Genomic DNA, 11,005 nt, shown 5'->3' with positions numbered 1-11,005 from the left:
GGAGAATGGCATTGAAACATGTAAAAATCATATATGAAACGAGATGCCAGTCCAGGTTTGAAGCCCGATACTGGATGCTTGGGGCTAGAACACTGGGACGACCCAGAGGGATGGTATGGGGAGGGAGGAGGGAGGAGGGTTCAGGATGGGGAACACATGTATACCTGTGGTGGATTCATTTTGATATTTGGCAAAACTAATACAATTATGTAAAGTTTAAAAATAAAATAAAATTAAAGTTAAAAAAAAAGAAAGAAATACATAATGGGCAATGGATATGCTTTATTGGAGAAGCAAAAGAATAGACACACTAATTGTTCATGGGTTAGATATCACAACACAGATTACAGACAGGCACATGGCAAAGAGAGATCAAGCAATGATTCTGCTACTCTTCTTCCAACAACGTGGTGTCAGCTTCAGGAAGCAAGCCTTTCCTCTGTCAGCTGTTGGTTGAGGAGGGAGATTAAGGAAGATGGAATCCGTCACCATGGTCAAAGGGAGGACAATGGAAGAGCCTGGATCTTGTTTCTTGGTCCAGATGAAATCTGATGCTGTTACTTCCACTTGGGTGGACACTTCTGCTCCCATGGTGGGCATGGTGGCCCAGGAGGGCATTTCTTCTGGCTCGGTGGAGATGGGCATGGATGAGGTGGGCAAGGCTCATGGCACTTGGGTGGGCACACTTTTGGAGGTGGATGGCAGGGCTCCTTGCACTGATGGTGATGCTGATGCTGATGTTGATGCGGATGCGGATGCGGATGCGGATGGTTAGACATGCTTCCTGGGTCTCAAGGAATCTGAAATACAGACAACTTTCTTCATAGCAGAGAGTCCAATTGGTAGAACATTTAGCTGTGCCAACAACCCTCCTGTCACTAAGGACTCTTCTTGATTCTTAAAACAGTCTTTATGGTTTTTGTAGCTTCTTCACCATTCTTTTTTAGTATCTCTTGCCCTCAGATCATCAGTCTTTTCTGGTTAGTCTCTCCTTCTACCACATTCTAAAACAGAATTACCTACACAGGTGTTATATGAATATAAACAAACTCAGAAGAAGAATCTGGATAATAAGCTTGTAGCAATCCCCAAACAAATCTCTACTTATTTCTCCCATCAGGTCTTGGTTGCTGGACAAGCTGACCTGACTGTGGGCTTCTGAGGAGAAATGCAAAGGCCCAAACTAGGCATTCAATGGGACTGAATGCTGAGAAGGGTGCATCTGGAACTAATGTGTGCTGTGCTGTAGCACAGTATCTCATCCCCCCTACTCTCTCTCAGGTTAAGACTGTGCCTCTGACTCCATTTTCTCTTCACATTTAAGATCGCATATGTGACCAAATATCAAAAATTTACCCCTAAACCCTCATTATCTTCTTTTTCCCATTAAGAGCACTAATTGCTTCAGTTAAAGCCACTTCTACCCCCAAATTAAACCCAACACCCAAGTTCCATCAAGATCTCTAAGAGTTGTGCTCACCAGAGGCTCCAAAGAAGACCTATGACCGTCACGACAATGACAGCACTGTGATGGAGACTCCTTTTATAAGGACCAGGCAGCTCCACCCAAAGGGAACATCCCAGGACTGGCATGATGCACTTGTTTCCCACCCCAAATACCACGTGCTTGCAATCTCAAAAATAAATTGCCACACTAATGCTGATATCACAAATTTCCCTTGTCCATGGATTTCTTTATCCTTCATAAGGAAGTGCAGAGTGATTCACTGGAGACCTGGTCACGTACTCCCTGTGCCATTGTTATGCACCGGTTAGGAAATATGAGGAATTCTTTGACAATAGTGTTGCTCCTCCATTGTCAGACTTGGTGATTCTTTCACTCCCCAGCCCCCAAGAAACTGCTATGTAAAACTTCCTCCCTATTCCATTTCACCTGCCAGAACCCAGCTTTGTTTCCCTTGATGGTCGAGACTAGGATTTACTAACCTCACATATCTTAACCCCTACGCACAGTTTTTTTAAACTCACCTTCCTTACACCATGCCCCACTGGTCTCTAGCCTTTTCTTGACAATTAAATGACTTGGGACCACAAAGTTGAATCTTGTTTTCCTAACTTTCTAGTTTCTGGTGTTGGCGGTCTCATGCCAGGTGTGTTTTCACATTGCTCCATTCATGGACCCGACAGGAAAACTTGATCCTTCAGTTTTCTGGGCCATAAGGTCACAAGTTGAGATGCTTTACTGAAGCTCTACTTCTGCAGATGTATACACTGATCTGGTCTCTGCAGCCACATGACCATGAGCAACTTGTAGTCTACTAGAAACCCAAATTCCTCTCTTCTCATTATTTTCAAAATTGACTCAATGTCTAGGCTGTATCCATTAAGAAGCTTTTCCACTAATACTCCCCAAATATCCTTTGCCACTTTACCCTACAACAGTTAATTCAATTGACTCTATCCTGCCATTTTTTTTTTTTTGAAATGACATTTAGTGTGTTTTCTGACATTCTTAGTTTACTCATGGAATGAAGCTCCATGAGTCATTGACCCCACCATTCAATCCATGGATATTTTCCTCTAAACAAATAAACTAAGGGTGACATAGAACCCGTTAGGAATTTATTAGTACAGTTTGCTGAAATACAGCAACCCTTCAGCTAATACTAAGCAATAAGCCTTCCATGGGGGACCTTGAGTGCCCTGGGTATGCAGACATCTATAGTCACTGGTACTTTGTGACATTAAATGTTTCCCAACCACTCTGAAGATCAGCTTACTAACACTGCTGTAAATTAAAGACAAAAGCTATACTTGCCTCTATTTTTTGCTATGAAAACAACAAAATGTCTAATCTAAGACACATGACATAGTCTGTACCAAGCCCATGCTTGCTCTGCTTGCTGTCGTGAATCTGAGATGAGGTGTCTAGACTAGGAAAAGGAGAAAACGAAATGAAAAATTTCATGTTTCACCCAGGAATCAAACCCAAGTCTCCTGCATTGCAGGCAGATTCTTTTTTTTTTTTCTGGATGTAATTTCATTCATTTTATTAACAAAATTGAGTTTACTCCTAATTATAAAAAGAATATTTTTTAAATGTAAGTATATCTACCAGTGCTCTCTAGTACATATAGCAAAAAAAGTGGAGTTATGTCTTATCTGCTGTACAAATTTAAGTAATTTTCTTTTTTATTTATTTTTTTTTCTAATTTTATTTTATTTTTAATCTTTACATAATTGTATTAGTTTTGCCAAATATCAAAATGAATCCGCCACAGGTATACATGTGTTCCCCATCCCGAACCCTCCTCCCTCCTCCCTCCCTATACCAACCCTCTGGGCCGTCCAGTGCACCAGCCCCAAGCATCCAGCATCGATTCTTTAACGACTGAGCTATGAGGGAATTCCTGGGTATGCAGACATCTATAGGCACCATCTAGGCTAGAAAGGGACTTTATTAGGGAACCCACGGGCTGAGACAATGACAAGCTAGTGCCTGAAAAATCATCTTGCTGGGGCCTGCTTGCCAGGTTCTTTTATGGGTCAGAAATGGGGTGCAGGTAAGGAAACAAAGTAAAAGACTACTCAATCTTGCAAATTTCCCCTAGTATGGCAAGCCTCAGGTGGGAGAATGTGTTAGATTCACTTCCTTACAGTCATTCACAGGTGGGCAGTTCAGGTTATCTCCCAAAGACAGTCCATTATGTATGCTTACAATAACAAAAGTGGCAAGATGAGGGTTAAAATCCAGAAGCTGATCCAGCATAAATTCAAAATTAACTCTTCCTGGTTATAAGGCTTAAGGAAATATGAACCCCATATATATGATAAGGGGTTAATTTCCAAAGTATGTAAGAAGCTCCTACAACATAATTGAAGACAATTTAACAACCTTAATTTTAAATAGGTAAAGGACTTGAATAGAGCTTTCTTTAAAGAAGACATATATATATATATATATATATATATATATATATATATATATATATAAAACCACAGGGACATGAAAAGGATTTTAATATCACTACTAATAACCAGGGAAATGCAAATTAAAACCACAATGATGTATCACTTCACTCCTGAAGAATGACTATAATCAAAAAAGCAAAATAACAAATGTTGGTGAGATTATGGAGAAAAGAAGAACCCTTGTACCTGGCAGTGGAGGGCACAATGGTGTGACCATTATGAAGAATATGAAGGTCACTCAAAAAGTTAAAAATAGAAAAAACAGAACTACCATAGGTTTCACCCATTCTACATCTAAATCATTGACCCAAAATAATTTAAATCAAAGTCTCAAAGACATATTAGCACTCCCAAGTTCACTGCAGCAGTACTCACAGTAGCCAAAGTGTGGTAACAACCTAAATGTCCATCAACAGATGAGTGGATAAGTAAACTGTAGTATATACATACAAAGGATTATTATCCCTTCTTAAAAAGAAGAAAATCCTGTCCTATGAGACAACATGAACTCACCTGGAAGACATTATGCCAAGAGAAATAAGCCAGAAACAGATGGACAAGTACCACATGAATCCCCTTATATGAGGTATCGAAAAGAGTCAAGCTCATGGAATAAAGAATAGAATAGTAGTTGCCAGGAACTGAAGGAGCAAGGGCATGGACTAAAACAGGGTGTTGCTAATCAATAGGTATTGTGAAATGTAAAGCTCTACTGCCAAATCAATAAACAAGAAATGTCACAGCCATCAGCGATTTCTGGCCTCCAAATGTGAATGCGGGCTCCCAAAGCTCAATCCAGCAGATGCCGTCACCTGCCATGGTGATTGCTGAGGAGCTGGGGGAACTCAAGGAGCAGCCATCTGCCACAGCTGCCACTGCTTAAGGTGAACAAGGAAACAGGATTTGGCCCACATAGCTGAGGTACATATGAAAGCAATGAATTCAGTGAGCCCAGAGGCTTGAATCTTCCCATACAGACCATGCTAAATTCCTTAATTTGATATCTGATCTTTGATGTTCAGACTGCCTGCTCCCTTTGCTGTAAATTTCTATGCAGCCTGACTCCCACTCCCATGTTCCAAGGGGAACACTTTTCTCAGAGCTACTGAGATGCTGTCTCCTGGGCTTGGAGTCCTAAACTTTCCAAACAAATAAAACAAAAGTCTCCTTTCAGGTTGTGACTGTATTTTTTAGTTGACGGTATAAAATTACAATCTTGAAAGGTATGTCAGTTCTAGAGATCTTCTCACACCATCAAGCCTGTGTATAACAACACTGCATTATACACTTAAAATATGTTAAGAGAATACACCTCATGTTTAGTGTTCCTAACACAATAAAACTTTTTTAAAAAAGTAAATTGATACAGCCACTATGGAGAACAATATTTGCTAAGCTGCTAAGTCACTTCAGTCATGTCTGACTCTGTGCGACCACATAAAGGTTAGCCCACCAGGCTCCCCCGTCCCTGGGATTTTCCAGGCAAGAACACTGGAGTGGGTTGCCATGTCCTTCCTCAATGCATGAAAGTGAAAGGCGAAAGTGAATTCGCTCAGTCATGTCCGACTTAGCGACCCCATGGATTGCAACCTACCAGGCTCCTCCATCCATGGGATTTTCCAGGCAAGAGTACTGGAGTTGGGTGCCATTGCCTTCTCCGATGGAGAACAATCTGGAGATTCATTAAAAAACTAGGAGTAAAACTAACAAGTGGCCCAGCATATGCCCTGAGAAAACCGTGATTCAAAAGGTCATGTATACCCTAGTGTTCAATGCAGCACTATTTACAATAGCCAAGACATGGAAGCAACCTAGATGTCAATCAACAGATGAGTGGATAAAGATGTTGTGGCACATGTATACAATGAAATATTACTCAGCCAATAAAAAGGAACAAATCCGAGTCAGTTGAACTGAGGTGGCCAAATCTAGAGCCTTTTACACACAGTGAGGTAATTCAGGAAGAGAAAAACAAATATTGTATATTAACACATACGTATGGAATCTAGAGAAATAGCCCGGATGAACCTCTTTCAAGTGCAGGAATAGAAATGCTGATGTAGAAAACAAACTTGTGAGTACACTGAGTGAAGGAGAGGGTGGAACTTATTGAGACAGTAGCATTGAAATACAAGCATTGCCATGTGTAGAATAGATGACTGATGGAAAATTGTTTTGTAGCTCAGGGAGTTCAGCCTGGTTCTCTGTGACAACCTAGAGGGGTGGGATGGGGTCAGCGGGGTGGAAGTGAGGTTCAAGGTCCACATTGTTGCATGGTAGAAACCAACAGAACATAGTAAAGCAATTATCTTCGAATTAAAAATAAATTTAAAAATTATATGTGTGAGCTCTAAAAGGTAGAAAAACTAATAATTATGAATAACTACTCAAAATAACTGATCAATAATGTCAAAGATGCTCCAAATCTTATAAAGAATAGCAGTGTGTAGACTAAGGTCTCCCTTGCTATGACCCCTGCCTGCTCCTCTCTTTCTCCTGCTGTTATCACTGCTAGTTAGAAGGAGTAGGTCAGAAGTCACTTGAAGAATCCACATCTTTTTACTGGTAACAGAGGTCTTCCTTCTCCACTGCCTGAGGGAAGATTTCAAGCATTGTGCTCTTTCCTGAAAAAAGACCATGAAGCATCTGCTGTGTTTCTATCTTGACTGGGCTGATGTAGTTGAGAAAAAGATCATTGGCATAACCTGGGTGTTTGAAGAGGTAGGAACTTCTTTAGATGGAGTCCTGCTCCTGATCTCTTTCTCAGTCTCTCAGAGAACCAAGATGAGGACCGCTGTTCCTGCCCAGTCCTCTGAGATTGCACAATGCAGTAACCAGGATCACCATTAGGAAACAGACGCCCTTCAGGAATCCTGGAAGGAACAGCAATGTCTTGGGATGGATTAGGTGCTTTCACAACATTCTTTTCATGATGAAGTCTTAGGAACTAGGTGGTACCTGCTGGAGTAAGAGAATTATCTATGGAATACATGACATAGAACAGTTCTGCCAACATAATTTTATACCTGCTTTTCTTTCTCCATGTATTACTAATGGATTTCAAGATATTTTTACCAATAAATTCTATGGGTTGTCTCTCATGTTTGGTAAGTTGAAGGAACATTTGGCTTTCTTAAGAAAAAGGTGCTTAATGAGGTTGCGGACTTAGAAAGAGGGATAATTAGTTCTTGATAAAAGAGAAAGTGACTCAAGGACAAATGGTCCTCATTTGTTTGAAATAATGGATATATTTTCATATAATGGATATTTTCCATTTTACAAATGGAAGCATTTGTAGCAAACTGAATCTCTGAATCTCTCTGAAAATCATGTAATATCTACCTGAAAGTTTGCTAGATGTTACTTAGAAACTAGTAACAGTGGTTATCTAGGAGAAAAGCTGACTGCGGAATGAGTAGAACAGAGGTTAAGTAAGCCGTGAAGTAGAAAAGAAATCATCAGTAAATATTAATGCTTGACGAGTAAAGAGCAGTGCCTCTAAAATTTCAAAGGAAAATATTTTTTGAACCTAAAATGTTATATGTAACCAAACTATTAGTCAAATATGAATAAAATAATATAATTTCCACAAATATATTTTTTAAATTTAAATTTATTTATTTTAATTGAAGGCTAATTACTTTAAAATACTGTATTGGTTTTTTCCATACATCAACATGAATCTGCCACGGGTGTACACGTGTATCCCATGCTGAAGCCCCCTCCCACCTCCCTCCCCGTACCATCCCTCTGGGTCATCTGAGTGCACAAGCCCCAAGCATCCTGTATCCTGCATCAAACCTGGACTGGTGATTTGTTTCATATATGATATTATATGTGTTTCAATGCCATTCTCCAAAATCATCCCACCCTCTCCCTCTCCCACAGAGTCCAAAATGTACTTGAGTACCTTGGCTATCAGTTCAGTTCAGTTCAGTCCAGTCACTCAGTCATGATTCTTTGCAACCCCATGAAACTGCAGTACCCTAGGTTTCCCTGTCTGTCACCAGCTCCCAGAACCTACTCAAGCTCATGTCCATCAAGTTGGTGATGCCATCCAAACATCACATCCTCTGTCATCCCCTTTTTCTCCTGCCTTCAATCTTTCCCATCATCAGCATCTTGTCCAGTGGGTCAGTTCTTCACATCAAGTGGCCAAATTGGCGCTTCAGCCTCAGCATCAGTCCTTCCAATGAATATTCAGGACTGATTATCTTTACTATTGACTGGTTGGATCTCCTTGCAGTCCAAGGGACTCTAAAGGGTCTTCTCCAACACCACAGTTCAAAAGCATCAATTATCTGGCACTCAGCTTTCTTTATGGTCCAACTCTCACACCCATATATGAATGACTACTGGAAAAAACATAGTTTTGACTAGATGGCCCTTTGTTGGCAAAGTTATGTCTCTGCTTTTTAATATGCTGTCTAGGTTGGTCATAGCTTTTCTTCTGATGAGCAAGTGTCTTTTAATTTCATGGCTGCAGTCACCATCTGCAGTGATTTGGAGACCAAGAAAATGAAGTCTCTTACTGTTGTTTCCACTGTTTCCCCATCTTTTTGCCATGAAGTGATGGGACCAGATGCCATGATCTTAGTTTTCTGAATGTTGAGTTTTAAGCCAGCTTTTTCACTCTCCTCTTTCACTTTCATCAAGAGACTGTTTAGTTCCTCACTTTCTGCCATAAGGGTGATGTCATCTGCATATCTGAAGTTATTGGTATTTCTTCCAACAATCTCGATTCCAGCTTGTGCTTCATCCAGACCAGCATTTCTCGTGATGTAATCTGCATATAAGTTAAATAAGCCTTGTGACAATATGCAGGCTTGATGCACTGCTTTCCCAATTTTGAACCAGTCCATTGCTCCATGTCTGGTTCTAATTGTTGTTCCTTGACCTGCGTACGCATTTCTCAGGAGACAGGTAAGGTGGTCTGGTATTCCCATCTTTTTAAGAATTTTCCACAATTTGTTCTGATTTACACAGTCAAAACCTTTAGCATAGTTGATGAAGCAGAAGTAGATATTTTTGGCATTCTCTTGTCTTTTATACGATCCAACAGATACTGGTAATTTGATCTCTGGTTCTTCTGTCTTTTCATTTCTTTTTTTAAATGAATACTTTATTTTAATTGGACGATAGCTTTACAACATTGTGGTGATTTTTGCCATACACTGAATCGGCATCAGTCAGCCAGGAGGCACATGTGTCCACCTATTGTGAACTCTCCTCCCAGCTCCCTCCCCACCCTGTCCTGCTGGGTTGTCCCAGAGCAACGGCCTTGAGTGCCCCACTTCATGCATTGAACCTGCACTGGTCATCTATTTTACATATGGTAATATACATGTTTCAATGCTATTCTGTCAAATCCTCCCACCCTTGCCTTCTCCCACATAGTTCAAAAGTCTATTCTTTACATCTGTGTTTCTTTTGCTGCCATAGACTCGTTTCATCCATGTCATTAGAACTGACTCAAATGAGTTCTTTTATAAAGCTAAGTAATATTCCATTGTATATATGTAACACAACTTCCTTATCTATTTGAATGCTGATGGACATCAGGTTGCTTCATGTCCTACCTATTGTAAACAGTGCAGCCATGAACATTGGGGTACATGTGCTTCTTTCAATTCTAGTTTCCTTGGTGTGCATGCCCAGCAGTGGGATTGCTTGGTCATAGGGCAGTTCTATCTCCAGTTTTTGAAGGCATCTCCACACTGTTCTCCATAGTTGCTGTACCAGTTTGCATTCCCATCAATAGTGTAAGAGGGTTCCCTTTTCTCCACATCCTCTCCAGCATTTATTGCTTGTAGACTTTTTGATGATGGCCATTCTGACTCACATGAGATGATACCTCATTGTGGTTTTGATTTGCATTTCTCTAGTAATGAGTGATGTTGAGCATCTTTACATGTGTTTGTTAGCCATCTGCATGTCTTCTTGGGGGAATTGTTTACTTAGTATTTTTGCCCACTTTTTGACTGGGTTGTTTGTTTTTCTGGTATTGAGCTGCATGAGCTGTTTGTATATTTTGGAGATTAATTATTTGTCAGTTGTTTCATTTGTTATTATTTTCTCCTGTTCTGAAGGCTGCCTTTTCACCTTGTTTATAGTTTCCTTCAAGGTGCAAAAACTTTTAAATTTACTTAGGTCTCATTTATTTGTTTATTTTTTTATTTCTATGTCTCTGGGAGGTGGGTCATAGAGGTTCTTGCTGTGATTTACATCAGAGAGTGTTCTTCCTATGTTTTCTTCTAAGAATTTTATAGTTTCTGGACTTACATTTAGATCTTTAATTAATTTTGAGTTTATTTTTGTATATGGTGTCAAAAATGTTCCACTTTCATTCTTTTACACATGGTTCACCAGTATTCCCAGCACCAGTTGTTAAAGAGATTGTCTTTTTTAAATTGTATATTTTTGCCTCCTCTGCCAAAGATAAGGTGTCTATGGGTGCGTGGATTTATCTATGGTGTTTCTATTTTGTTCCATTGATCTGTATTTCTGTCTTTGTGCCAGTACCATATTGTCCTGATGACTGTAGCTTTGTAGTATAGTCTGAAGTCAGGAAGCTTGATTCCTCCAGTTCCATTTTTCTTTCTCATTATTGCTCTGGCTATTTGAGGTTTTTGTGTTTCCATACAAAGTGTGAATTATTTGTTCTAGTTCTGTGAAAAATACCATTGGTAACTTGATAGGGATTGCACTGAATCTATAGATTGTTTGGGGTAGTATGCTTATTTTCATTTTATTGATTCTTACAATCCACAAACATGGTATATTTCTCCATCTATTTGTATCCTCTTTGATATCTTTCATCAGTGTTTTATAATTTTCTTTACTTAGGTCTTTTGTTTCTTTAGGTAAATTTATTCCTAAGTATTTTATTCTTTTTGTTGCAATGGTTAGTGGGATTGTATCCTTAATTTCTCTTTCTGTTCCTTCATCATTAGTGTTTAGAAATGCAAGGGAGTTCTGTGTATTAATTTTATATCCTGCCACTTTACTATATTAATTGATTAGCTCTAGCAATTTTCCAGCAGTATCTTTTGGGTTTTCTATGTAAAGGATC

The 11,005-nt window shown here is 39.6% G+C and overlaps 1 long non-coding RNA gene across 1 annotated transcript; it reads right to left on the bottom strand.

The window, feature by feature from the left end:
* Positions 1-262: 262 nt before the first annotated feature.
* LOC147376520 (uncharacterized) lies at positions 263-1,518 on the bottom strand. The gene is made up of 2 exons (XR_015161681.1): positions 1,481-1,518; positions 263-800 (listed from the first exon to the last, which is right to left on the bottom strand). It is a non-coding gene; the product is annotated as an uncharacterized LOC147376520 (long non-coding RNA).
* Between the last annotated feature and the right edge of the window lie 9,487 nt (positions 1,519-11,005).

This window comes from Bos grunniens, chromosome 3 (genome assembly GCF_055505025.1).
Source record: "Bos grunniens cultivar Pamir isolate PY7600 chromosome 3, Bosgru_T2T1.0, whole genome shotgun sequence".
In the NCBI taxonomy this organism is placed as follows: Eukaryota; Metazoa; Chordata; class Mammalia; order Artiodactyla; family Bovidae; genus Bos; species Bos grunniens.
Note: the sequence above shows the minus strand (reverse complement) of the source record. Positions and strands in the feature narration are given on the sequence as shown.